The 26,604-nt window shown below is 42.9% G+C and overlaps 2 non-coding genes across 2 annotated transcripts; one reads left to right on the top strand and one right to left on the bottom strand.

The window, feature by feature from the left end:
• Nucleotides 1-22,405: 22,405 nt before the first annotated feature.
• TRNAA-UGC lies at nt 22,406-22,477 on the bottom strand. Its single transcript has one exon. It is a non-coding gene; the product is annotated as a tRNA-Ala (tRNA).
• Nucleotides 22,478-23,190: 713 nt separating this feature from the next.
• Nucleotides 23,191-23,263, top strand: TRNAF-GAA. The gene has a single exon. It is a non-coding gene; the product is annotated as a tRNA-Phe (tRNA).
• The last annotated feature ends 3,341 nt before the right edge of the window (nt 23,264-26,604 follow it).

Raw genomic sequence — 26,604 nt, 5'->3', positions numbered from 1 at the left:
GAGGACTTGACACATCCAGGTGGTGCTGGGCCAGATTGATTGGAAAATGGCCAGGTACCTCCAGGTCGGTGTCCACTGCTTCTGCAATGGCTGAGCCTGGATGTCTTCTGACCAGGTCCCTTAAAGAATCCTAATCGGATAGAGAGACACTGCCCCACCCCAAGTCACCTGGGAAAGAGAGTGCATGTGTGTATATACATGTGTTCACGTGTGTGTGCATGTGTGTGTGTAGGGGCATGGAGCATTCTCTGGGACTGGAGCTGCCTTCCCCTGCCTTCCCCTCCCCTTGGGCTCAGCCTTTGAGAGCTGAGGAGGGGAACGCAGAGAGAGGGCTGCTGAGGGCTGGAGGGAATCGTGCCTATGAATGGGCCCTGCCGGGACCTAACTTTTTCCCTCTTCCAACCACAGTACACATAAATGCTCCTGCATTAACGGACTAGGTCTTACCTGTCCGCAGAGGAACCCACCTGTGGGGAGAAAAGCACGGAGATTTATCAGCTGTCCACCCGCAAGACCATTTCTCCTAAGGGCCTTGCCGGCAGCCCTCACACCCACCTGGAAGAGAACCTGTTTAGTTCTTCTGGGTGGCAGGAGGTGGGCGGGTAAGGAGACAGAGGCCTGACCCTCTTGGCCACACCCCATCAAAACAGACACCCCTTCCTCCCCTGCCTCTTTCCCACCCACCGTGACAGGGAGCAGGCAGGGAGGAAAAGCAGCTGTAACGGGGCCCTTTCCACTTCTCACAGCAAACAGGAAGCTCATCCCACCCTGGAATGCTGTCTTCCCCAGAGTAGAAGGCAGCAGCCTGGAGCAGGAAGACTAGGCAACCTGGGGTTCAAACCTACCCCCAGCACCTACAAGATGAGAGTCCTTGCGAAAGTAGCAACCTCTTGACGCCTGTTTCCTTGCCAGTAGAATTGAGATAGTAGTTGTGGAGATTCAGAATATGTCACCCCAAAACATGCCATTTGGGCATATTGATTATTTTGAATTAAGGGTACTTGAGAAGCAGCCAGTACAAGACACTCTGAATCTTCTGAAAGAAGGAGGTGAATCTTCCATGTGAAAAGCACCCTCCCAGTGCTAGGAGGGTAGACGCACCCTCATCACCAGAAATAGGGAATTCAGGGCCCAGAAGTCTGTATAAACAAACCTGTTACTTCTTCACCAGTTCACTACCCCATGCCCAAACCCCTTTTCTTGTCAATTCTTCACAAATGTATTATTTCTTTGTCTAAAATGTACAAAAGCTTCTTGCTTTCGTTACTTCTTTGAGTCTCATATTTTTATGGGACTCCGGTACATAGGAAATTAAATTTGTTTTTCCCCTCTTAATCTGTCTTATGTCAATTTAATTGTTAGACCAGCCAAAGGATCTAGAAAAAAAGAAGGGAAGTTTTCCTCCCCACTCAGTCTTGTGCTCACAGGGGGGCTCTAAGAAGGAGATTGCAAACACAACACACTTGGAGCAGAGCTAATGCTCAGCAGATGGCAGTTTATTTTTGCTCTGGAAAACCCAAAGCCCTTCCCACCATTTACTCTTTTCCCCAAGTCAACTTGAAAAAGCAACAGGGGCTCATCATGTGACCTGAAGGAAGGTCAGTATCTGCAAGCATCTGCCGTCAATCAGGCACAGGCTGTGGGCCTTCTTAAAACAAAACAGATGTGTGGGGATGAGACCAAGGAGCCAATCCTCTCAACCCCAACTTGTGGCCCCTGATTTTCTCAGAGTAAAGAGCTAAAAACGACAAAGGGTTTGATCAGGGTGGTGTATGGAGCCTGGAACAGAGACCATCTCCACCCCCCCCCCCCCCCCCCCCCCCCCCGGTCTCGTGAACGCTGTTGCCTTCTGGCTCTGATGAGCCTGGAGGGTAATTGGGAGAGAATGGAATGGGGTGCAAACCTCTGTGAGCTGGTCTTATTGTGTTACCGAGTCCAAGCTCACTCTGCTCGCCACACGACAGGCCAATAAATCAGAGACAATGTGTTGTGGCAAAGAATAGCAACTTTATTCAGAAAGCCGGGCGTCTGAGAATATGGCAAACTAATGTCCTAGAGTCCCATCTTATTGGTGTCTGGATACCAGTTTCTTTCATAAAACGGGGGGGGGGGGGGGGGGGGGGAGGGTGGGTGAGGAAGTAAAATAAAAAGGCCATAAGTCTTCCAAAGTATCTCCTGGCTTGGCCAACCTCAGGGAGGGGATGTGTTAATTTCTTCTTTTCTGCAGCCATTCACAGGTGGGCAGGGTCAGGGTGTTTCCCTGTGAGTTGAACAAAGGCACTTTAGTTTAACAAGCAGGTGGAGGGGCAGGGTTCCCTGAGGCAGGCCATTATGTATGCTTACAGCTATAGAGAGCATCCTTTTAGTGATTATAGTAACAAAAGCAACAAAAAGCAAAGGTAAAGTAAAAGAAACAGATCTAACATGGAGTCAGATCCTGTTCTTCCCTGCTACAATTGTCTACAGTAACTGGGAGTGGGGGCAGGCACAAGGCCCTGCTCTCTTCATTGAACTAGAGTCTCCTACAAAACAAAAGCCTTACACAGCTGCGGAAGCCGCAGTAAAGCTTGCTGTCTCCAGGGCACAAAGGCCCATGTATCTGGAGGAAGGATGGAAGAAAAACTCTACCCCAGCTTAGGGCAGAAACCTGTCTTGTGGGAAGGGAGCTGCTGTACTGTGAAAACACTCAAGCAGCCCTGTGGAGGGGCTCCCATGAAGAAAAACTGAGCCCTCTCCACCTCCCTCCCCCCACCCCCTCCCTGCCCCAAGAGCCAGAATCACCTTTCCAGATGCATGAGTAATCCACCTTAGAAGTGCCGCCCCAGTCAAGTCTTCAGCTGATAACTGACTTCAACCTAATTATAAACACCAATCTAGAACCATTTAGCCAATTTACTCCCAAATTCTTCACACACACAAACTGTTAAAACCAAGCAGGACCCTGTAAGGCCCTCTCTGGTACAAGTCCTTTCTGTGTCCCCCATTTCTCATTTGCAGGAAATAGGCTCCATTCAGCCTCCCTGACCTTCCCTGGGTTCCAAAGGACAGATTTAAACAGTTGTTAATCAGGGAAGGGAGGGAATACAGAGACAAGAGAGGAGCAGTCAAGAAACAATAGTACAGCCTTGGGGCAGGGTCCTGGTTCCTCCTCAAGTAATATACATAAGGATACCTTTGAGTTCTTCTGCAGGAACTAAAGCCTCCACCCAGGTGGAGGATGTTAACTTCAGGCTGAGCACAAGATTTCTGGAGCACCGTCCTGTTACCTCACCACTGACCAATCAGAGGGAAGTCACACACCCTGTGGCCCTCACCCCAAATTTTGCCTATAAAATTTTTTCCCCAAAAACCATCAGGGAGTTCATGGTTTTTGAGCACGAGCCACCCATCCCCATGCGTGGCCCTGTAATAAACCTTACACTGCTCCGAACTCTGATGTTTCAGTTTGTTTGGCCTCACAGTGCATCAGGCACATGAACCTGTGTTAGGTAACACTGTGAGACATAATAAATTATTACTTGTTTAAGCCACTAAGTTTTGGGGAGATTTGTTTAACAGTAATAGGAAACCAATACACGATTTTATACATCAGAATTCCAAGTAAAATTTCATTTGAAGAACTCTGTTGTGTAAAAGAAAACAACAGCCAACAAAAAACTTTAGTATCCATGTAATCCAACCTTCTTAATTCATTAATTAGAAATAGAGCCAAGAAAGCTCAAGATATGATGACATAACTGAGTCAAGGCAAAACCAAACCAACACACAGTTTTGATGGCTACTTCATTCCATAGCCTTCAACAAGATCAGATATTGAGAGAGCAAGGTATTCAGAGTTTGGTTTAGAGAAAAGACTGGTTTATCCAACCTGGTTGTTAAGGCAAGTACCAAGATGTTCTTGAGGGAAGTTTAGTTGCCTGGCCTTCAGGTTTAATTTGATAACAAGGTGAGACAGGAAGGGGCCAGGGAACAACATTTTAAAGAATGATACGGCCCAAGGACACGACATAAACTGGTTAGAACCAACTAGGTCCAAGATGGCGGATGAGTCAACTTCTGCTAGACCTTGAGCCTCAGTGTACCCTCATTGTAACACAGCATGCTAAATGACACACCCACAGGTGCCATGACAGTTCAAAGGTCAACCATAAAAGGTCAAAAAGTGGGTGGTGGTCCCAATTCCTGGAAATCCCCACCCCTTCCCCAAAATAGCTAGAATACTCCTCCCACTCATTAGCCTATGAAATTACCCACCCCTATAAAAATTGACAACCCCATTCCCTGGGTTCTCTCTCACCTTCTGAAATGACCCACACCCTGTCTATGGAGTGTGTATCTCCCTGAATAAAACTTCTTTTGCTTTACTTTGGCTCGTTCTTGAATTCTTTCCTATGTGAAGTCAAGAACCCACACTTGGTGGCTGTCCCAAGGATTCACCTGAGACCTGGGACATGACAATCCTCTCGTGCCCCACTCTTTTTCATGCAAGAAAGGGTTGAGGTAAATGGCAAGACATCACTGTTTATCGCTATCCTGAACATAAGGCATGATGAGTTGGAACTTTAAGTCTTTATTTAAAAAAAAAAAATTTTTTTATAAGCAAGTTTAAAACTCATCAATCCATTAACTAAAAACTTTGCTGCCCCAAACATGGCAATTTCCAAACACCAAATCAGTGATTTGCAACATAAATAAAGCAATCAGAATGATGAAAATAGAAGCCTTCCAGCAAAATCCACTTCTGAGAGCTGCTGCCAAAGGGAGAAGAAAAAACATTTTCAAGTTAAAATTTGGACTGGAAATGAGCTGAGAATAAGCTGAAAATTATCACCTCTCTCTGAAACCCAGTGGTTAATTACACTGTTTCACAGCAAGGTGCATATAGATGTAGCTGGGATAAAAGAAATAAATGTACATTCAGAGAGAATTCAAACCACAATTCCCTTGATGGTGTATTAGTCACTTCTTTTTCCTAAGCACAAGCCAGGCTGCAAATGTTATGCTGACTTCCTTCCGTAGAGGTTGTGAAATTGCTAGAAAATGGCTGAGGACCTTTGCCCTGTCTCTTCAAATGACAAGTTCCCAGATCTCTCCTTTCAATGTGCCTTGATCACTGCTATTTATGTTCCCAACTGGAAGCATATGCAGTGTGTGGGACCAGTCCCAAAACTTGCTGGGGTTCTTGCTGTTTCCCCGGTCTGTGTGAGTAGCAAAGATGTGGAAGGTCTCACACGTGCAGGGGCTGGGGCTGCTGCACAGCTCTACATGGAAGCGCTTTCCTCTCTACTCAAAATATGATTTATATTATGATTTAATTTTTATATAAATGCATCTACTCACATTCAAAGGCAGGTAGAATAAGGCTATTTAAATAATTAGAATGAGCAGAGTAGCTCATGTTGAAATGAAGCAGGACCCTGTGGGGCTCTCCGAGGTACAAATCCTTTCCATGTCCCCAGCTTCTTGTTCATAGGAAATAGGTTTCATTCAGCCTCCTTGACCTTCCCTGAGTTCTAGACAGGGAAGGGAGGGGATGCAGAAGCAAAGGAGGAGCAGTCAAAACAAACAAAACAAAACAAAACAAAAAACAGTGCAGAGTAAAGCAGGGTCCTGGTTCCTCCTCAAGGGATATACATAACAATGTGTTTGAGTTCTGCTACAAGAACTAAAGCCCCCACCCAGGTGGAGGATGGTAACACCAGACTGAGCACAAGATTCCTGGAGCACCACCCTGTTACCTCATCACCAACCAATCAGAAGGAAGTCACACACCTTATAGCCCTCACACAAAATGTTGCCTTTAAAAACTCTTCCCCCACAAACCATCAAGGAGTTTGGGGGTTTTTTGAGCACTAGCTGCCCACTCTTCTTGCTTGGCCCTGAAATAAACCTTTCTCTGCTCCAAACTCCAGCGTTTCAGTTGGTTTTTCCTCACTGTGCGTCAGGCACACAAACTGAGCTTGGGTTCAACAACAATATACAATGTGCCAGGTGATGTATTTTGCAGTAGTGTGTCCTGACCCCACCATTAGTTTATTCTCTTCTTTATCATGGTTGATTGAAATGTATTATTATTATTATTATCATTGTTATTAATAGTTTTTAAAAGTTTCTTTTATCTTTACTGCTCATTGTTAGTAAAGTTATGTAAATCTTTAGAACTATTGTCAAAATAGAAAATTATCCAGTTTCTTTCACAGATGTAGAAACTGGAAGATTTCAAGGCATGTCAGGTCTTCCTGTGCACTGAGCAATATTAAAGAATTATCACATCAGTATACTAAAAGCCATTCCTAGACCAAGTCACATACAATAAACATTCTATTAAGGGTTTGACTTTGTATGTGAGCCAAGGCCCACAAAGCTCTCCTACGAAAACTGGCCTGCTGCCTGGCTGACAGGTCTCAGCCTCACAGATGGAAAAGAAGGTCACTTCCTGGGAGGCCACAAAGCTGAGAAAGTTGAAAATTGAGAGGACCTCAAGAAGAGAGGAATTTACCAAATTGATAGGTTCTCTAGGTTAAATCTGGTGGATATAGTTTCTTGGGTTTCGTTCCTCAAGCCTAGGAAAGAAAATAATAGAGACTTTATAAAGTCCAATTTGAGATTCTTAATCCATATAGTTGCCCAATACTATATGGCTCTAGATTTGAAAAGCAAATTCGAGGAAGCCTTTAGGGTTACTTAACACTCTCCCTGCATCTCTTAAACATTGCAGATTATTTACGATCCCAGTAGAGGAGACTGTCAAGAAAAATTATCCTAAACTTGAAAATAGGCCAAGGAGATTATTGGGCATTCTTTCAGAGTAGTGTTGGGAGTGTTCCTCTGACTGGCTTTCTATGGACCAGGCTATTTTATAGCTCTGTAGGGGTAGAGGCAAACTTACAGAAAACTGACGGCACTGCAAATAATTTTTGCCCGAAAGCAATGCAGTGGCTGCCTGACAAATGCTGATTTTGTCTGGTAGTAAGACAATTGATTTCCATCTGTAAAACTGATAACCTTCAAAGTTACTCTTTATTGTCTGTAGGATATTAACCAATTCTGCATCTCTGAACAAACTCATTTCAACATTTTCTTTGGTCTGACTCTTGTAAAGCTCTGCTCTTCAAATTCTCATTTGAATTAGTTTTAACATTTTACTGGTTCCCTAATGAGTGGAAGAAAATCTCTGACATGTTCATTTTATATTTTTATGAAATCATGTATGTAACTTTTTGAGAAGTATTTTTCAGCACACGAAACCGAGCAGGACCCTGTGGGGCTCCTGGGCACAAAACTCTTTCCGTGTCCCCCGTTTCTTATTTGTAGGAAATAGGCTTCATTCAGCTTCCTTGACCTTCCCTGAGTTCCAGAGGATAGATTCAAATAGTTGTTAACCAGGGAAGGGAGGGGATGCAGAGACAAGGGAGGAGCAGTCAAGAAACAATAGTGCAGCCTTGGGGCAGGGTCCTGGTTCCTCCTCAAGGGATACACATAACAATATCTTTGAGCTCTTTACAGAACTAAAACACCTAACAAATGGAAGATGATAAGTACTCGATGGAGCATTCTTTATTCCAGAGAGAAGGTCACAGTTCAATAGCTTTGAGAACCGCAGAAGCCCATCATGAGACCACCTGACGCCAGATGATCTCTAGATTGAAGGAATGCAGGCCCTGCATGCACCCTGATCCTTATCAACAACTCTGCCCATTGACTAAAAGACTCCTCACAACCCCCCACCCCCACCCCAGGTCGGGACACACAGTTTTGAGGGCATTAGCTTGCTGTGGCCCCCTTTCCCTGTAAAAGCAATAAAGCTATTCTTTTCTGCTTCACCCAAAACTCTGTCTCCGAGATTCAGTTCAGTGCTGGTGCATAGAGGTCGGGTTTCCTCATCACACATGCACTAAAAATATTCCAGCAGTTTTGTAATGTGCCTCCTTAGCCCAGTCTTAAGATCCAGTTCACACTATGGAGCCAGATTAAGCTTCCCATTGTCCAGCTCTGACTCTATCACTCCCTTGTTCAAAACTCTTCAATAGCTCCCTCCTCTTGATACAAGAAGGTTCAAATACATTAGGTTGGTATCCCAGGCCTCTTACAATCATGCCCCAACCTCTCTAGATCTACCCTTGGCTTCAGGTAGGGTACCTAATTAATGTGTGGTAACAAATAGATGACTGAACTCATTAATACCATTTGCCTGAATGTAATGGCTTGCTTTCTGCTGTTAAGAATGAAAGCTGTCCCTTTCCCTTATTGGGCATCCCACCTAAAGTATTTTTCATCTGGCTTCCCCCAGGAGCAGAGCCCAAGACAAGGTTTTAAGGATCAGTAGTTTGAGAGCTGATCTGAGAAAACTCCAGCAAAGATGTAAAAAAGGTGGCCTGGGAAGAGAATAATGTGACAGAGGGTGTGTGATGAAGCCAGCTCCCATGGTATGTAACTGTGAAACCGAGCAGAACCCTGTGCCCACACCCACAAGTGAAAAGGCCCCTCCATGTTTATAGAAAAGCGGAAGTCTCCCAGGCCAATTTGAGTCACAAAGAGCAGGCTCAAGCAGCTAATGATTAGGACAAAAGAGTCACAGACCCAGTGGCTGATGAATATTCCTGAGTTGTCTTACAGATACTGTACTTGCCACCAGAGGGAAAAAGCTAACTGCATGATGAACAGACTGCAGCCATGACATAAGCTGCTCCATCTTGAGCAGTACTGAATGTATGGCTAGTACAATTCCAAGAACTGGCCTTAGGAGAGTGGGATTAACACTATTGCTCATAAGAATCTATATCTTTGTGGGCATCCAAATAATTGTAGTTTGTTCTGCCCATGTATGAAAATGGGCAACTACAACTGTCAGCAAAGAGATGCTATAGACCCATGTCGATGTCTTCCACTCTAAGAACATGGCACCTTGTGTCAGCATGAAGAAGTTACAGAAGATGGACCTTAACCCATGATCCCATAGAAATGAAGTGATGTTCTGAGAAGTGGGGATTTGTAAGCAGCTTTTGGCAGGAAAGACCACTTTGCAGGAAAGAGTTCTCTGCAGGAGGCCCCTTTTCTCTTGACACTAACCTTAAGCCAGGCACCCCCATGATCTACTCATCTCTGGCCGAAGCACACCTTTCAAATCTTTTGACCACACAGTACTTTGCCTAACTTGTTGGTTCTTTCTGTAGAACAAAGAAGTCGAAATGAAGAATAAGTAACTAACAGATGACCTGATCTCTTCCCCAGGTTCCCCTTCAGTAAACTCATGAACAAACTGTGTGAAGAAGATAGTATCTAAAGAAAGACCACAAGCCTGCACACAGTGGGGGTTAGTGACAACTCTGACCCTCTATCACAATGAGTAACTGAGATTAACATCTCTGTTTACCTTTAGAAGCTTTCATGGCTGAGCAGAATCTTCAGAGGTGGTTTTGGGGGACCCTGTGTCCACCATCTCCCCAGATTACTGGCTTTCTGATTAAAGGCAACTTTCCTGTCTACCATCATCTGTGAGTATTGATTTTGTAAGGGGCAAGCAGTGGGACCCGATTCCATAACAACTGGAGCTCACTTCTACTGAGGTGTCCTGGGGGGTAGAACAGGACCCTCCTCAGAGCTGTCCCAACCAAGCAGTGAGGACACGGTGTGTATTTATCGACTGATTCCCCATCTGTCATTGGTTAAGTGTTACTTCTGGGGACATTGTCTCCTGACACTTGCAGCTGCTCTGCACACGGGCCAAGCTGGCTCCCTCATCCAGACAGAAATGCTCAAGGAGAGTCAAAGTTCTTCCCAGTAAGCAGCCTTCAGAACACCAACAGCCCAGGATGCAATCCTGCAGAGATTCCCAGCCAAGTAATTCAACTTGTTTCCTACAGATTAAGACAGGTTCCTCTCTCCTAACAGCTTTCTATGTCAGAAGCTGAATTTTTTTCTGATTATATTCTACCACTACTGAGTTATATTGCAGTCCTAGATTTAGGCATTATGGCTTTGGAATATATTGAAGGGTCTCAGGGGTCTGGACTCATCGTGTTTGGCCATAAAGGCAATTAGATGTCTGCAATTTTTTATTAAGATTGTATAATGTGTCAATTACACGCAAGATGAGATTGGTTGGGACTCCTGCCTGCCTTTATGGTATCACTTTTCCATGCTTTTAATGTGCTCCCTTTGGGCTCTGTTTAGCATGCAGGTTACAGTGTGGGGAAGTAGAGGTGAGGGGAGGAGGCCAAATGCTGGGAATCTGAATCATCCTTGTTAAAAGATAATCTGCATGCATATGAGGAAGAAAAAAGGGAAGGCTCATATCTCTCTGCAGGAGGTTCTTGAAAACCAATAACAGACAGCTATCTGTTCACCTCTGGAAAGGAGGAGGGCCAGATGGAACATGGGTAGCTGTGGGAACCAACTGAGTCATGAGAAATTTCAAATTGTGATAAAATTTAACCATAAATGCTCCAGTACAGGTGGAACAAGGCTTGTAACCAAGCAGGACACTGTGGGGCTTTCCTTGGACAGACCCCTCCCCGCATATCCTCTGTTGTAGCTCTTCTCTGAAGTACCCAGATAATAGTATTTGCTGTATTTCCTGAGTTTTTCAGATCCTAAAAACCACCACCAAGAGGAAGAAATTAACTGCTTGATGATCATGAGCACAGAGCCCCCCGACCTACTGGTACCTAAGGATTGATAATGTTAACCCCAGTGACACTGCCCTGTTACCTCAAAATCAGCCAATCAGAGAATTGTGCAGGAGTTGATCACACACCCTATGATCCCCCCTCCCTCACCTGGCCCCCAAAATGCTTTGTTGAAACCCTTCGGGGAGTTCAGGGTTTTGGGGAGCATGAGCCACACATTCTCTTTTCATGGCCCTGCAATAACCTCACTGTGCATTGGGCACATGGACTTGTATTTGGCAACAGGCTGACTCCTAGTTCAGACTGGATAATTGTACTTGGAGAAATACTATAATCTGTGGATTTGTTATCCAAACACTGGGTTTGCCTCTTGGTGGGTGTTGAGCCAAAAGACACAACCAAGCCGAAGATCAGGAGAAGGAAGGATTTATTACCTGCAGCAAATAAGGAGAACACCTGGGATTTTTCCCAAAGCAGTTTCTCCCCCAAACAGCAAACTTGGGGAAGTTTTAAGGTAAGGGTACAGGCATATTCATGAGGGGCTTGGGTGGTGTATGCATATCCATGAAGGGCTTGAGCAGAGGAGAATTCAGCATAGAATTGGGGCAAAGGTCAACAGAGTCTAAGCTTTAGCTGATTGAAGTCACGAGGGTCAGAAAATGTCAACATCATCATCCCTTAGGTTCCAGTAGATCTGGTGGTTGAGCTTCAGACTAATCTTTACCATTGAATTAGAACTGGGAGCCTTTATACCTGATTTGTTATCTTTGCTATTGTTACTCTCTTGCCTGATAACAGTCCTTCGTTTCTTTGTTCTTTTGTTCCCTTAAGGTCATTAATTATTGAGACCTGTTCAAGGGCAAGCACCGTGGCCAGGCTTAGATCCCAAAATGGCTTCTCTTATGTCAAGAAAGTCATGCCTGGTTCTCCTTTCCCGGGGACCCCCTACAGTACCTACTTACAGATTTACACACCAAGCTGACAGTCCTTCACCTTTTCCCTCTGCCTCCCACCCCGTTTCCAGCACACTCCTTACCTCCCTGGGTTCCAGTGTTCTTAGAGGCTTGTTCAGATTTGCAGTTAGTTATACTCAAGAACAGTAGTTCTCAAACTTGAGCTGCATCAAAATCACCTGGAAGTTTTGTTAAAACGCAGATTGCTGGGTCTGAACTCCAGAGTTGCTGATTCAATAGTTCTAGGGTAAATTTGCATCTCAGGAAGTTCCCAGGCGATGCTGGTACTCCTGGTCCAAAAGCCATACTTTGAGAACCACTGCTCTAGAAAGAGTAGGTAATTGGACATGGGTCTTCAGCCCCACCAGAAGTCTGCCCAGTCTTTACAGAACGATTGAAATCATCACATCCTTCAAAAGGCCCACGAATACCTCCCAGCTCAGCTCTATGTTGAAACTAGCAGATCATCCCATTTTGGGGCTTCTGAATTTTAGGATTTGCATCAGAAAGTCCTCAATAATGATCCCACCCACAATCATCTACATTCTTGCTTCTCCACAAAGTTTGTGGATTGTTCCTAAAACCCCAAATGCAATCTTTTCACTAAAGCTTTCACTCCTAAAAGGCCAAATATCTACTCAGTGTGAATATGACTGTTCTACAGATGGGAAAAGAGGAAAGATCCCAGGGACCAGATCATGAACACAGGAATCTGCTGAATGTAATGGAATTTGGGTCATCCGTCTCCTGGCTGAATGCAAGTTTCACTCTGGTTCCCTCAGCGTTTGGTGAGTTCAAGGACAGCCTTTGGCCCAAAATCCAAAGAAAGCAGCACCTGTGAGAACTAGAGCCCTGCCTCCCAATTTTGGCATTTGGTATGAAAATCAGTATCTTTTGGCTTTTTAATTTTTTTTTGGTATGAAAATCAACAGCTACCAATGGATTCTTGCCCCTAAAGGTGGGGACCAGAGCTCTTTAATCCAGCATCACAGCACAGAGAGCCCACCAGCATGTCCCCTGAAGCTGCTATTGACAAGGACTTGGGGACAGGTCCTGGAATCCCAGTGCCCAAACTGAGCTACGGACAGTGAGCTGGCATCCACAGGGGCAGGGCTGCTGTGAGAAGGGGTAAGCTCATCCTCTGAGCCGAGGATTTCCCATCTATTCACTGGATGACTTAGAATAAGCCACCAATTTCTCTGAATTAGTGTCCTCATCTGTAATAATAACACAGCCTGTGTTTACTGAGAGCTGGACTATGGGCCAGGTGCTATGCTCGTCCCTGTTGACCAAAAAAACCCACAGAAGGCTGCAAACAAGAGTTTTTTTAGGGTCGTAAGAATTGTAATTTGGGGGCCTCCCTGGTGGCACAGTGATTAAGAATCCACCTGCCAGTGCAGGGGACACAGGTTCGAGCCCTGGTCTGGGAATATCCCACATGCCACGGAGCAACTAAGCCTGTGTGCCACAACTACTGAGCCTGCACTCCAGAACCCGCAAGGTACAGCTACTGAGCCCGAGTGCCACAACTACTGAAGCCTGCCTGCCTAGAGCCCGTGATCCATAACAAGAGAAGCCACTGCAATGAGAAGCCCACACACCGCAATGAAGAGTAGCCCCCGTTCGCCGCAACTAGAGAAAGCCTGCGCGCAGCAACGAAGACCCAACGCAGCCAAAAATAAGTAAATAAATATATATATATAAATATATAAATATATAAATAAATATATAAATAAAATTTAAAAAAAAAAGAATTGCAATTTGGGAGGTGCACCAATTCCAGTAGCAACTCAAATGTGCTCCAAGGGAAACAGAGAATAGCAGGGATTTGTAAAGACGACAGACAGAGACATTCAGAGAAGTTAACATAGGTTGTTTTACAGAACTACAACGCATGCCAGCAGACATTCAGTTACTTACTTGTTGGCAGCAGATTGCTTGCTGAGCTGCAGTTTCTAGGGAGTAAAGAAAATGAGTTCCTGGTGGCCTGTGGATGCCTGGGTCTAAAGTCTATATTATATCTGGGTGGAGGTGTGTTAAGTTCCCCCTCCCTACTGCCTTCCTGGCTCCAGGGTAGATCCCTTTGACATAAGTGACTCCATTTTATTATTTATAGTCCACATCTTTTACCTGCATTATCACATTAATTCTTCCTGAGAACTCTATGCGATGGGTATTATTATTACCCCATTTTACAGATGAGGACACTGAGGCATGAACTGGCTGCATAATTGGCCCAAGTTCCTAAGCAGTAAAAACAAGATTCAAGCTCAGTTCTATATGACTCTAAACCATCCTTTTCCTAGTGTGGTCTCATCTAATCTCATGATTTGAAGCACCACCTACTAGCTAATGACTCTCAAATTTATACCTTCAACTCCAATAAGTATCTCCAAAACTGAACTCTTGATCCAGCCTTCACCATCTCAAAAGTGGTGATGAAAAAAAAAAAAAAAAAAAGTGCTGATGGAGAGAAACAGACTGAATACGAAATAGTTTGGAGGCAAAAGCAACACAATTCTACCATTAGTCTCCAGCCAAGGGTGCAAAAAAGTTCTCACATAATTACTGGGATTTTTCGTGGTCAAGGAGTGATAGGATAAGGACAGTCTTCCCCCTAAATCCCATTAGAATGCAAATCTCCCAGACAAAGATAGCATCACCTCAATCAGTATCAAGCTTTATCACCTTTGTGTGACTAATTTGACTGAGACCTGACCTGAGGCATGTGCAGAGGTATAGTAAATGCCCAGGGCAGAGCTCCCCAGCCCAAGGGCCCACCTGGCCTGGCAGGTAAAGTGAGTGAGTGAGGCCGCCCCGCTTTCAGAGGATAACTTGCAGCCCGTGCTGTTGCCTTGTTAACCTTGGCATGCTGCTTCTCCAGTCCAGCCCCTCCCTAGCACGGGACAGTATTGTTGGAGCTTCCAGTTTTCTGAGATGGAGCATGGGCTGCAGGTTATTAGTGTGAGAATGCTCAATTTTTAAACATTGCAACTAATTTATACTGGGCGGAGAGGGGAACTCTGAGGGGGGAAAAAAGATAAATAATGTCAACCCTTGCAGTAATTTTGGAATTTCTTGACTAGTATGTTTAGACATTAACTCATTCGATTCTTACATTAATCCTGTGAGGTTAAGTGGGAGTGTTCCCATTCTGCAGATGAGAAAACCGAGCCTCACAGGGCATGGAACTTGCTGCAAATTAGTCTGAGGTCTTGGGCCTGAGTTTCTATATCTGTAAAATGAGGAAGAGGAGGTTTCTGAGCGCCCTGAAGTTGGGTGCGAAGGTCTGCACAAGTTAACACATGTGTATTTTTCTCAGAAAAGGATGCATAGTAAGCTTCATCATATTCTCAAAGGGGTCCCAGACACAAACAGCTTGAGTATCACCATCCCAGAGAGGATACAGATGAGGAATTTATAGAAGAAGGCTGTCAGATGTCCAATAAACATGAAAAACTGCTCAGCTTCTCTACAGTCAGGGAAATGCATGTGAAAGAAAGGGGCTTATTTCAAAGATAAGCCATGAGGATCCAAGGACCCGAGGTGGTGCAGTGAAGCTGCAAATGGCTCATTCAATCAGTTATGGCTCCTCTGGTGGTCGTGCCTCTCCTGCTTGATGTCTGTGGTCATTCTTGCGCTAATCACGCCAACAAGTGCCCAATGGCTTCACAATTCCTGTGCACCAACCTTCAAGGAAAAACTATAAAGCTCAGTGTATCAGGATATTATTCAAGGCCGAATCTAGCTGTTTGAAAATATTTTGTATCTTTTGAATCATTTTATAACATCCTACCCTCCTCTCTACTGCAAAAGGATTTTCAGTAATAACTACGAAATGAAACTAATGATAACAATGATCAGAAGGGAAATGAAGACAGTAAATGTTTCTATTATTGAATTGCATGTGCATAATTATGTCAGTAAATAAATTTTTAAATAAGTATTACATTACAAAGGATAAAAGATGATTAACATTTCAAAATTATATAAATGTAATTTTTGAAAAAGAAAAACCTACCTATGCCATCTCAGTGATGAAATAGCATTATAGTTCTTGTGTTTGAGCCTTAACTTTTGCAAATGTCAATAATTTGGTCCAAATTTGCATATTCATGTTACATAGAATAGCCAGATTTGCCTACCTATCTCTTCACTAACAGTTCATGGAAGACAGTTTTTATTAATTTTAATTCTGAAAGTTTTCTTTCACTCGAAGTAAGTTATTCAAATCATTAAGAAAAGTCTTAAACAGGGACTTCCCTGGTGGCGCAATGGGTAAGACTCCACGCTCCCAATGCAGGGGGCCCGGGTTTGATCCCTGCTCACAGAAGTAGATCCCACATGCATGCCGCAACTAAGAGTTTCTATGCCACAACTAAGGAGCCCACCTCCTGCAACTAAGGAGCCTGCCTGCTGCAACTAAGAGACCCAGTGCAACCAAATAAATAAATAAATAAAAAGAGAGGCACCTAGTTCTCAAAAAAAAAGTCTTAAACATAAAGATAAATTTGACCAATTCATAAAAACCTCAATTTATAATGAATGTCAGAAATGCAGCATTTTCCACATCTTTGTTTCTTGGAGATTGTTCTCAGTGGTCTTCATATGTCTCTGTAGCTCAAACATTTCCACTGAAATGTTTTCACCAGAAGATTCATCATAAATTTCTATTACATTTAGTAAAATCCCTGAAGATTTTCCTCTTACACTGAATTTAAAGAAAATGACTAAATAGTGAACATTGAAATTATTTGATCCATTGCTTTAGAATGAGTGTCCTGTTCCTGGTGAAAACTATCCAGGTGTTCAAAGACTGTCCTTTTGATTTCTTCTGGCAATAGAAGACCAGCACCTTTTGTCATGTTTCCTGGAGTTCTTCTTCAAAATTTGACTCTGTTTTCCATGGAATTGCCTATTTCCTTACTTTTTAGCAGTTGTTGTATTATTCCTGGCTTTCTCCACAGTTTTTGTGCACTGACCTTCAAGGAACAATGTTAAAGCTTGGCGCTTCAGAATACGTGATTCAAGGCTGATTCTATTTGAAAAAGTTGTTGTGTATTTCAATCTCCAAACAGAAAAATTACATCCAACTCTCCTGGTTTATTATGAATCTCCAGTGTAAACACGAGTGTGTGGAACCATAGGGACTGGAGACACAAGCCACACCTGAAGTCAGCTAAAATTATTGAAAAACATTATAATTCACTTTTAAACAAATATGTGTGGCTGAGTTTGTGTGCATTTGAGGCCAGTTGTATAGCTGGGACTCGAAGCTTACACATATTATTAAAACTCAACAGTACCCACAGCAATAGCTTAGAATGTAGGCCAACAAAAGATTTTTTTTAAAATTTATTTTACTGAAGTATAGTTGATTTACAATGTTGTGTTAATTTCTGCTGTACAGCAAAATGACTCAGTTATACATATATATATTCTTTTTCATATTCTTTTCCATTATGGTTTGTCACAGTATATTGAATATAGTTTCCTGTACTATACAGTAGGACCTTGTTATTTATCCATTCCATATATAATAGTTTGCATCTGCTAATCCCAAGCTCCCAATCCACCCTCCCTCACCCCCTCCACTTTGGCAACCACAAGTCTGTTCTCTATGTCTGTGAGTCTGTTTCTGTTTCTGTTTCATAGATATGGTCATTTGTGTCATATTTTACATTCCACAAATAAGTGATATCATATGGTATTTGTCTTTCTCCTTCTGACTTACTTCACTTAGTATGATAATCTCTAGTCCCATTCATGCTGCTGCAAATGGCGTTATTTCATTCTTTTTTTATGGCTGAGTAGTATTCCATTGTATATATGTACCACATCATTATCCATTCATCTGTCGATAGACATTCAGGTTGCTTCCAGGTGTTGGCTATTGTAAATAGTGCTGCTATGAACATAGGGGTGCATGTATATTTCTGAATTAGAGTTTTCTCCAGATATATGCCCAGGAGTGGGATTGCTGGGTCGTATGGTAGTTCTATTTTTAGTTTTTTGAGGAACCTCCATACTGTTCTCCATAGTGACTATATCAATTTACATTCCCACCAACAGCAACAGAAGATTTTTGAGGGAGGGAGTACATTATCACTGACATTTTAGAATGGCCTACATGTGGTGATGGATAAAAGCAAACTGACATTGTTTGCAATCTTTTATTGCTTGTACCTTGAGCACCTGCTCTCACCGGGGTCGGTTTGCCACTGGAGAGAGACACCATTTTTCAATCATAATTCTGGAAAAATCTAGAGGTGTGACAGCACCTAATGCTAGACCAAGATGTGGAGTGTCTGGGGGCAGTGAGATAGAAGGGGAAGGGAGAAGGCAGAATATACTCACTCATTGCAGGAGAAAATGGGGATCAGTCTCACCTTTGGGCTAGAATCTGGTAATATCTATGAAAATTAAACATAAACATGCCTTTCAATCTAATCCTATTCCTGGGAAAGAGGCTGAAGGTACCTCAAAATATCGTTATATCTGAACCGTGGAATTCCACAAGGCCACTAACAAGAATAAGTTAGAGCTGTATTGGCTGACTCAGAAGTATTTCAACAATGTTTTATTAATGGAAAAAAGCAAATGTTTACCAACTACAAGCCCTTCTACGTGTGATATGAAATTTTCCATGAGGGTAAGAGCCCAGGGGAAGGCCCGGAAGGGCTCCTACCCATCTGGCTTATCCCGACAAGAGAAGGGAGGGGTCAAAGCAAGAAAAAAATAAGCCGTAGGTAAGAGAGAATAACTAAAGAGTCCCACAATAAAAACAGCATGCAAAATACTCCATTTATATAAAATTACATGTATTTGTTCACTGTCCACGAGAACTATGACAAAAAGGCCAAATTACCCAGGGCTGCCGATCAGAACTTTCTATGATGATGGAAACGTGTTCTATTCATGCTGTGCTATCCAAACCAGTAACCAGGAGACGCATGTGGCTACTGAGCGCGTGAAATGTGGTTAGTGTGACCGAGGAACCAAATCTTTAATTTATTTAATTTTAATTAAACTTAAGTAGCTAGTACAGCTATAGACAATGGTTTACTATAAGCAGTACTGTTGCTTTATTTTCTTTTTTCTACTCTTTATAGTGTTTGAATGGTTCTATGATGAGCAGTTATTATGTAATCAGTAAAATAAATAAATAAATAAAATTTAAAACCTGTAGAGAAGCAGTATGTGTGGTGATTAAGAGCTCAGATTTAGATCCAGACAGACTGGTTCAAATCCTAGCCTTGCTACTTCATTGCTTATAATTTGGAGCAAATGCCAAATAAATAAATATTTTTTTTTTTTTTTTAAAAGGGACTTCCCTGGTGGTCCAGTTGTTAAGACTCCACGCTCCCAATGCGGGGGGTCTGGCTTTGATCCCTGGTCGGGGAACTAGATCCCACATGCTGCAACAAAGACCCCACATGCCGCAACTAAGACCCGGCGCAGCCAGATAAATACATACATACATATATACATAAATATTTTTAAAAATAATAATTTGGGGCAAATTACTTAGCCTCAAATTGCTTTCTTTACTATGCCTCAGTCTCCTCACCAGTAAAAGGGGCATAATCATAGTACCCGTGTCATGGGGTTACTGTGAGGATGAAGTGAGTCTGTACATGAGAAACTCTTAGACCAGTTTCTGGCACATGGTGTTTGATAAGTATTTGCAAATACAAATATTACCAAGGGTTTAGTTACAAGTGATAGGAGACTCTGGCTAAAGAATATACTCATTGGATACCTGTGGGCTCGCAGAAATGTTGAGATGTCTGGAGGACCAGGTTTCAAGCCCAGAGGGCAGACCCCCAAGTGATGCCTCACTGCTGTTCTGATGCCAACATATGTTGTCGGGGGCCATTGTTTCCCTTCGGTTCCCGAGTGCAAGTGCTGTCGGGTGTATCAGGTTGGCACAGCCTAGATCACCAGTCCGGCCGGAGCCCTGGCTGGAGGGAGTCTGGGCAAGCGAGTACTCTACCTGCGAACTCAGCCTCTGTCGGGGGAGGGGGAGGCTCTACGATGGGAGGGCTCCTCTCAGATTCAAAACACTTCATGTGCTGGGAAGACCAAAATAAAGATAAAAAAATACTACAAATGTTATTTAAATTAGGGAAAGGCTGGGGAGGGGGGGAACGAAAGAAAAAAAGGTTTTTCCTCAATGTTCTGATAGTTTTATTTAAAGAATTATTTTTCGAAAAACAGTTCATTAATAGAGAAACGTTGAAGGTTTAGAATGGGGGAGGAATAAATTAGGAGTTTGGGATTAACATATACACACCACTATATATAAAATAGATAACTGACAAGGACCTACTGTATAGCACAGGGAACAGTACTCATTATCTTGTAATAACCTATAAGAGAAAAGAATCTGAAAAAGCATATATATATATATATATATAACTGAATATATATATAACTGAATCACTTTGCTGTACATCTGAAACTAACACAACACTGTAAATCAACTATACTTCAATTTTAAAAAAAGGATAGGAAAATTTTAAAAAAATATTTCATGAATTTTTAAGCTAGAATTTGAGTCTTTTTTTTTCTTTTTTTTTGAATTTTTGAATTTTATTTTATTTTTTATACAGCAGGTGCTTATTTGTTATCTATTTTATACATATTAGTGTATACATGTCAATCCCAATCTCCCAGTTCATCCCACCACCACCACCCCCATGCCCCCGACCCCCCCCCCCACCCGCCCACTCCACATAGAATTTGAGTCTTGAAAGATGTTTTCTTGCTTGAGGCAGAAGATCCAAGCAAAACACTTGGACCCCCCCACTAGCTCAGCTACTTTGCTTTGCCCCGGGGTTAGAAATTTGGGTAACCTTGATAATCAGGTTAATCATTAAGATCTGTCCCAGCTCTTGGATTCTAAAAGTACTTCCTCCTTTCTCTCCTGGGGCCCTTATTCTTTTCAGAGGTGAGAAAAAGATATTCCAGTAGGTGAAAACTACTTCTCCCCATGTTCATGCTGTACCATCTATACAAAAAGCCTCCCTGATGGGACATTCTGAGAATTGTGGGTTTGAGGATACATAAAGCCCTGGGTGGTGAGTGCCCAAGGTCACTGGAACCAGGAGTTCTGCTGTCCACGATCATCTGATACCACTTCACTAGGAGCCACCACTTCTAGCTGTGTGACCTTTGGGCTCATCCCTTCACCTTGGTCCTGTCTCAGTTTCCTGGTCTATAGAATGAGGGCCATGATAATAGAATGTACTTCATGAGGTTGTTAGCAGATTGCATGACTATGTATGAAGTGCTTAGAGCAGTGCCTGGCATATATCATGCACTATAAAAGTGTTCTGGTGGGTAAATAAAATTTATTTTGGACCTGTTCCTTTCTCAAGATATTTAAAAATTTTTAGTTCCAGTAAAAAAGACTGACCTTCAATAAAGGGGAAATGTTGAGTTTGGGTTTGGATATGACATATTTAAAATGCCTACAAGATAGCCTCTTGAGGATGTCTGCCTACACACATTGTAAACTGAATCTGGAATTCTGTTGATATCTCTGAATCTCAAGTTTGGACATTTATGCAGCTAGAAGTAGAAGGCCTCTGAAGAATAGATAGAGTGAGAGTTGTTATGCATTAAGATGTGTAGATACTGGGACTTCCCTGGTGGTCCAGTGGTTAAGACTCTGTGCTTCCACTTCAGGGGGATGGCTTCGATCCCTGGCCAGGGAACTATGGTGCCATGTGGCACGGCCAAAAAAAAAGACTAGTAGGTAAGGAGTTTATTATTAGTATTTGTGAAAAAACAAAGAAATGAGATTGCTCCTAGGCTGATCTCATTCTTTTTTGATTTATACTGGTGATTGTTATGGTCCTAAAATTTCCTTAGAAGAAGACCAATAAAAGTCTCATTTTCTGCCATCAGCTTCCAGGTAAAGTGATTATCTCTTCAGAAATTGCAGATCCCTTAAGCCATCTGTAAAAGGAAACAGCATCAATTCCACCAGTCCCCAAAGGACAAACTTTGAGCAGAAATACTGCCCACGGGGTCTGGTTTATTGAAAGGGAACGTCTCCTGCCTCCACGGCACCCACTTGCTGCTGAGCATCTGCTTCTCAACTTTTTGAGAATTCAGTGGGAGGGATGGGAAGGAAACAAAGAGATGGTTGACTATTTAGGAGCCAAGACCTCTCCATTACTTGAATTTATCTGAAAGCCAAGTGTTTTCTATGGCAGGGGATGAACAACACTTTGTCTCCAAAATTAAAGCAGGTTGGTGGTGGAGCTTTCCTTATTTTGTCTTTTTCCAGGTTCTTGCCAGAGAAACAGAAGCCCTTGTTCTAATTCATGTATTCTATTCCAGGTATGTAATAAAGGTTCATGAATGTGTCTAAGGCATTCAGTTTGCATTCCAAAGTGTTTTTCCAGAGGCGGTTGGAATCGTGCTCACAGCACCCTAATTTTTCCCATGGCTAGTGTCTTTAGGATTAGTTATTCTGGCTAAAGAAAGTGCACACAGGTTTCTTTCTTTTTCTTTTTTTTCCCTGTCTTACTTTGGATCTTCCTTCTCTTAAGTAGTATCGTAAAATGGTAGTCTCGGTGAAAAAGCTGGTTAAATTGGTGACATTCGTGGATGTGGAATAAGCCTTTTTTTTTTTCCTTCTTCTTCTCTTGTTTCTTCCTTCTGCTGTTGCACCAATCATGTTTACTTTCCATGTAAGCAAGGGGGAAAAAAGCAGTGAAAAGTGGAAAAGTAGGAGAGCATATTCCGCAGGACTGAAGGAAGGTATGGGCATAAAATATCTTGGAGACGAGAAAAATGATAAAATCCTCATGGAGGTGCCGGGGATTGAACCCAGGGCCTCATACATGCAAAGCATGGGCTCTACCACTGAGCTACACCCCCAAGTGACAGTTGCCTCTTTTTTTGGTATGTTAGGAAATATACCCATTTTCTGTATTCTTTGGTAAAGCTATTTCCTTTTGTTAGAAAATTTATTCAGTTAACTCCACTATTTCTACAATTTTTAAATTAGACTTTTTTTGGTGGATTGCTATGCTCAAGACTAGTAAATTCTAAACCCAAATTGTTACCATTCCTGCTCTTAGTTTCTTCTCAGCCGGGTCAGTCCTCTCCAAGACCTTCTCACCTGGGCCAAAAGACTATGACAGAGTAGATGGAAGCGTATAAAACAAAGAAACCAGTTCACTGGAAATTATCACCCGGAAACAGAAAACTGATTCCACATTAACAAAAATTAATCCATTTCTCAGAATCTTTGAAGATTATTCAAGAATGAATGAAAAGAAGAGAAAAAATAAGGGACTCTAAGAAATTTTAAAAAATTTTTTTCTGTAATTTTCTGAGCTGTGTCACAGGAGCAGAGAGGCTTTCCAATGAATCCCTATCATTTCTCTTCGGTATCTCCTCCTACCATCCCACACCACCAGGAACTGGATGCAAACATCATACGTGGAAGACATTCCAAACTTTTTGGGTGGATAAATATATTGGACAATGAGACAGCAACACTTTCAAAGACTGAAATGTTCTAAAAAATTGATTGAAAACAATCTCCATTTTGAAAAATGAGTGTCAGGGAAGCTTACCCCTAAGGAGCTGAAATAGCTCAGTTGGGAGAGCGTTAGACTGAAGATCTAAAGGTCCCTGGTTCAATCCCGGGTTTCAGCATGTTAAGTGTTTTAGTCAGCATCCATGAGGAGGAGCAATTCTGGTAACCCCTACCAGAAAGGTCTACCTTTGCATCCTTGAAACATCAATTTTTATTTTGTTTTTTTTTTTGGCCATGCCACATGGCAGTGGAAGCTACCAGCGGAATCTTAACCACTGGACCACTAGGGAAGTCCTGAAACTCCCATCTTTGAATTTAGGTCTTGTGATTGATGTCCGATGGACATGAACAAAGGGAATGTCTGGCATTCATTGCTTCTCCCATGTGTGTGCAGTGATTGCAATGAATTTTGATGTGCAAGATAAAAATGAATAGCAAAATTCATTCTTATAATTAAAAAACAAAAAAAAGACTGCCTTTACTGATCTCACCAGAATTCCCACAGCAATTATTATATGGATGAGTAGTAGGACAGGGTTCTTACTTCCCCTCACCATTGGCATTTTTTCCTCTCCTTACACGTGGTGGGGTGAAGAATTTGCATAATAGATCCTGCAAGTTATTCTAAACAAGGTCGCCCATTTTAGCAAAGGAAAGATGTGTTTGGCTTGGAGATGCTTGTGATAGGCTTGAATAATGGCATCCAAAAGATGTCTACACATTAATCCACAAAACTGTGAATATGTTACCTTATATGGCAGGTGTGATTAAGTTAAGGACATTGAGATGTGAAGATTATCCTGGATTATCCTAGTGGGCCCTGTATAATCACCAGGATCTTTATAAGAGGCCGGTGGGAGGTCAGAGAGGAAAGATCCTACATATGGCTGGCTTTGAAGATGAAGGGAGGGACCATGAGTCAAAGAATGGAGGCAGGTTTTAGAAGCTGGTAAATGCAAGGAAACAGATTCTCCTCTGAAGCCTCCAGAAGAAACGCAGCCTTGATTTTAGACTTCTGATTTCCAGAACTATAAAATAGTAATTTTGTTTTGCTTAAAGCCACTAACTTTGCACTAATTTGCTACAGTAGCAAAAGGAAAAGAATACAATGCTCTATACCAAAGACTTTCTCCAGTTAGAACATGGAAAGTTCAGAGGACTTGACCTTGCAGAAGACGCCTAGAGTGAACCATAGCATAAGTAGATGGCACTTTTTTTTAAAGAAAGATTTGGCATCATCCTCTGGACTCTGTTTTGTGATCAACTAAGAACGAGATCATTTGCCATCTGGTCATGAGTTGTACCTGCAGGTGTTTCCAAACATAGCAGCGAATTTTTTCCTTAGAACATACTTGAAGAGTTCCTATTTTTCTCTTGTGTCATTCCTTCCATTGTTTTTGTTGTCTGTTCCCTAAATCTTTTATTTACATTTTTACGTATTTATATAATAGTACTTAAAACTACCATGTATCACAAGCCTTCTGTGATCAGGCATGGCCAAAGCATTCACATGCATTCATTCATTTAATCTCCACAATAACCTTTGGAAGTATTTACTGCAATTTTACCCATTTTACAGATGAGGAAACTGAGGCATGGAGAGAATAAGTAACTTTCCCAAAGTGGCACAGCTTTACAGTGAGCCATGGTTCAAAACCAGGTCATGAGCCTAACTGCTCATAACAATGAACTTCCTCAGGGCCAAGACCCAGTGTTATTCTTGTTTTTACCTCCCCGACTCCCACCCTGCCATGACTAGCCCATTTATTGAGCTCCTGTTATTGCTAGCACTGTGGTAAACACTTCCACATATATGACTTCATATCATCTCTACTAGAACCTCAAGTGTCTTGTCCAAGGCCCTACAAATACTAAGGTGGAAGACCTTTCCAAACCACTATGCTGAGTTACAGACCTGAGAGCACTGGAGTTGGGGCCAAAAGCCTGATTGGGGCCTTAGCTCTTCCACTTACTACCAGCGGTGCAACTTGTGCCAGTCTCTTCATCATTTGGGTATTTGTTACTTCACCTCTAAAATGGGGGTGATCAAACCTACCCTGTAGGCATTTCAAGCTCCTCCTGGATGGGGCTGGTGGCACATCACAGCTGGGAGAAAGAGCTGGCTCCCCAAAAGGCAGCAGCAGGTGCCTGAGGCTGGCTGATGGAGCAGAGCACTGGAGGGCACTCTACCCTTTCTCCAGTGAAGCTCAGCTCTGGTCCTCCTACCTTGCCTTCTCCAAAAGGAGCCACCAGCCAGCTGAAGATGTTAGAGATTACTTCCTCCCTGGGAGCAGTGTCACATGACCTGCCCCAACTCCCATACCATTCATTCACTAGGTGCAAATGCTGTTTCTCCCCCCCTCCCCCCCTCAGCCAGGGTCTTGTTGCCACAGGCATTGGCAGCAGCTTACAGAGCCTCACTGTCATGTGGGGATGGGAGCAGGAGGCTAATGCCCTACCTGACCCTTTCTTTCACCATGGTTCCAAACACCTATCCAGGCACTGAAGGAAATTTGAAGACGAAAGGACTATGGGACCTTTATGCTTGAGATGAGGGAGAGGGTCCCAGTGCCTGGGAAATAGGCATGCCACCAGTTTCTACTACTTCTGCAACCCAAGGACAAGGAAGAAAGGAAGCAGCCCACAGCAACCTCCAACCTCAACTCTAGGAACCAGGAAAGATTCTCAGCCACCTCCCAAATTATTTAAAATGTAATTCAGGAGAGACCGGCCAAGATGGCAGAGTGGAAACAACTTGAGCTCACCTCCTCTCATGGGCACACCAAATTCACAATTATCTGCAGAACAACCATGAAACGATGAAAAAGACCAGAACTTACCAGAAAAGATCTTCTACAGCAAGACACAAGGAAGAAACCACAAAGACGTGGGTAGGAGGTGCAGACTCACAATACAGTCAAGTCCCGTACCCCCAGGCACCAAATTAGCACCAGCACCTGGCCCCGCCCAGCAGCCTGTGGGCACAGGTGCTGGGACCCCTCAGGCTGAGCAACCCCCGATCACCAGCAGACAGCCTGCCTACAGACTTCCTGAGCCTACAGCCACCTCTAAACACGGCCCTGCCCACCCTGGGAAATCTTCAAGTACACTTGGATTTGGACTCATGAGCTCAAAGTAGCTCTGCAGTTTTCAGAGGGAACACTCTCTGGACCCTGGTTTTCACATCTGTGAAATAAAAGTGTTGGATGAGGTGATTTGTCTGGACATTGGCAGCTGTGAAATGCCACGTTCTCTGATGATCTCAGTAACTGGTATGCTCTGACAACAAAGGACATCAAGAAGATCCCATTATTATGCTGAAAAAAAAATGATTATTTTGTCTGAAGTTGTCTCTAAATTCCATTTTGGAAATAGGCAGTGTGTGCATTTTTATAGGAATTTGTACTCGTTTCCCTAAAGCACTTGCCAAAGTCACACTCTTGGTTATTGGAAGAATTGA

This window comes from Balaenoptera musculus, chromosome 4, assembly GCF_009873245.2.
Source record: "Balaenoptera musculus isolate JJ_BM4_2016_0621 chromosome 4, mBalMus1.pri.v3, whole genome shotgun sequence".
NCBI classification, from domain to species: domain Eukaryota; kingdom Metazoa; phylum Chordata; class Mammalia; order Artiodactyla; family Balaenopteridae; genus Balaenoptera; species Balaenoptera musculus.
The sequence above is the reverse complement of the archived record's forward strand: the minus strand, read 5'-3'. Positions and strand labels throughout refer to the sequence as shown.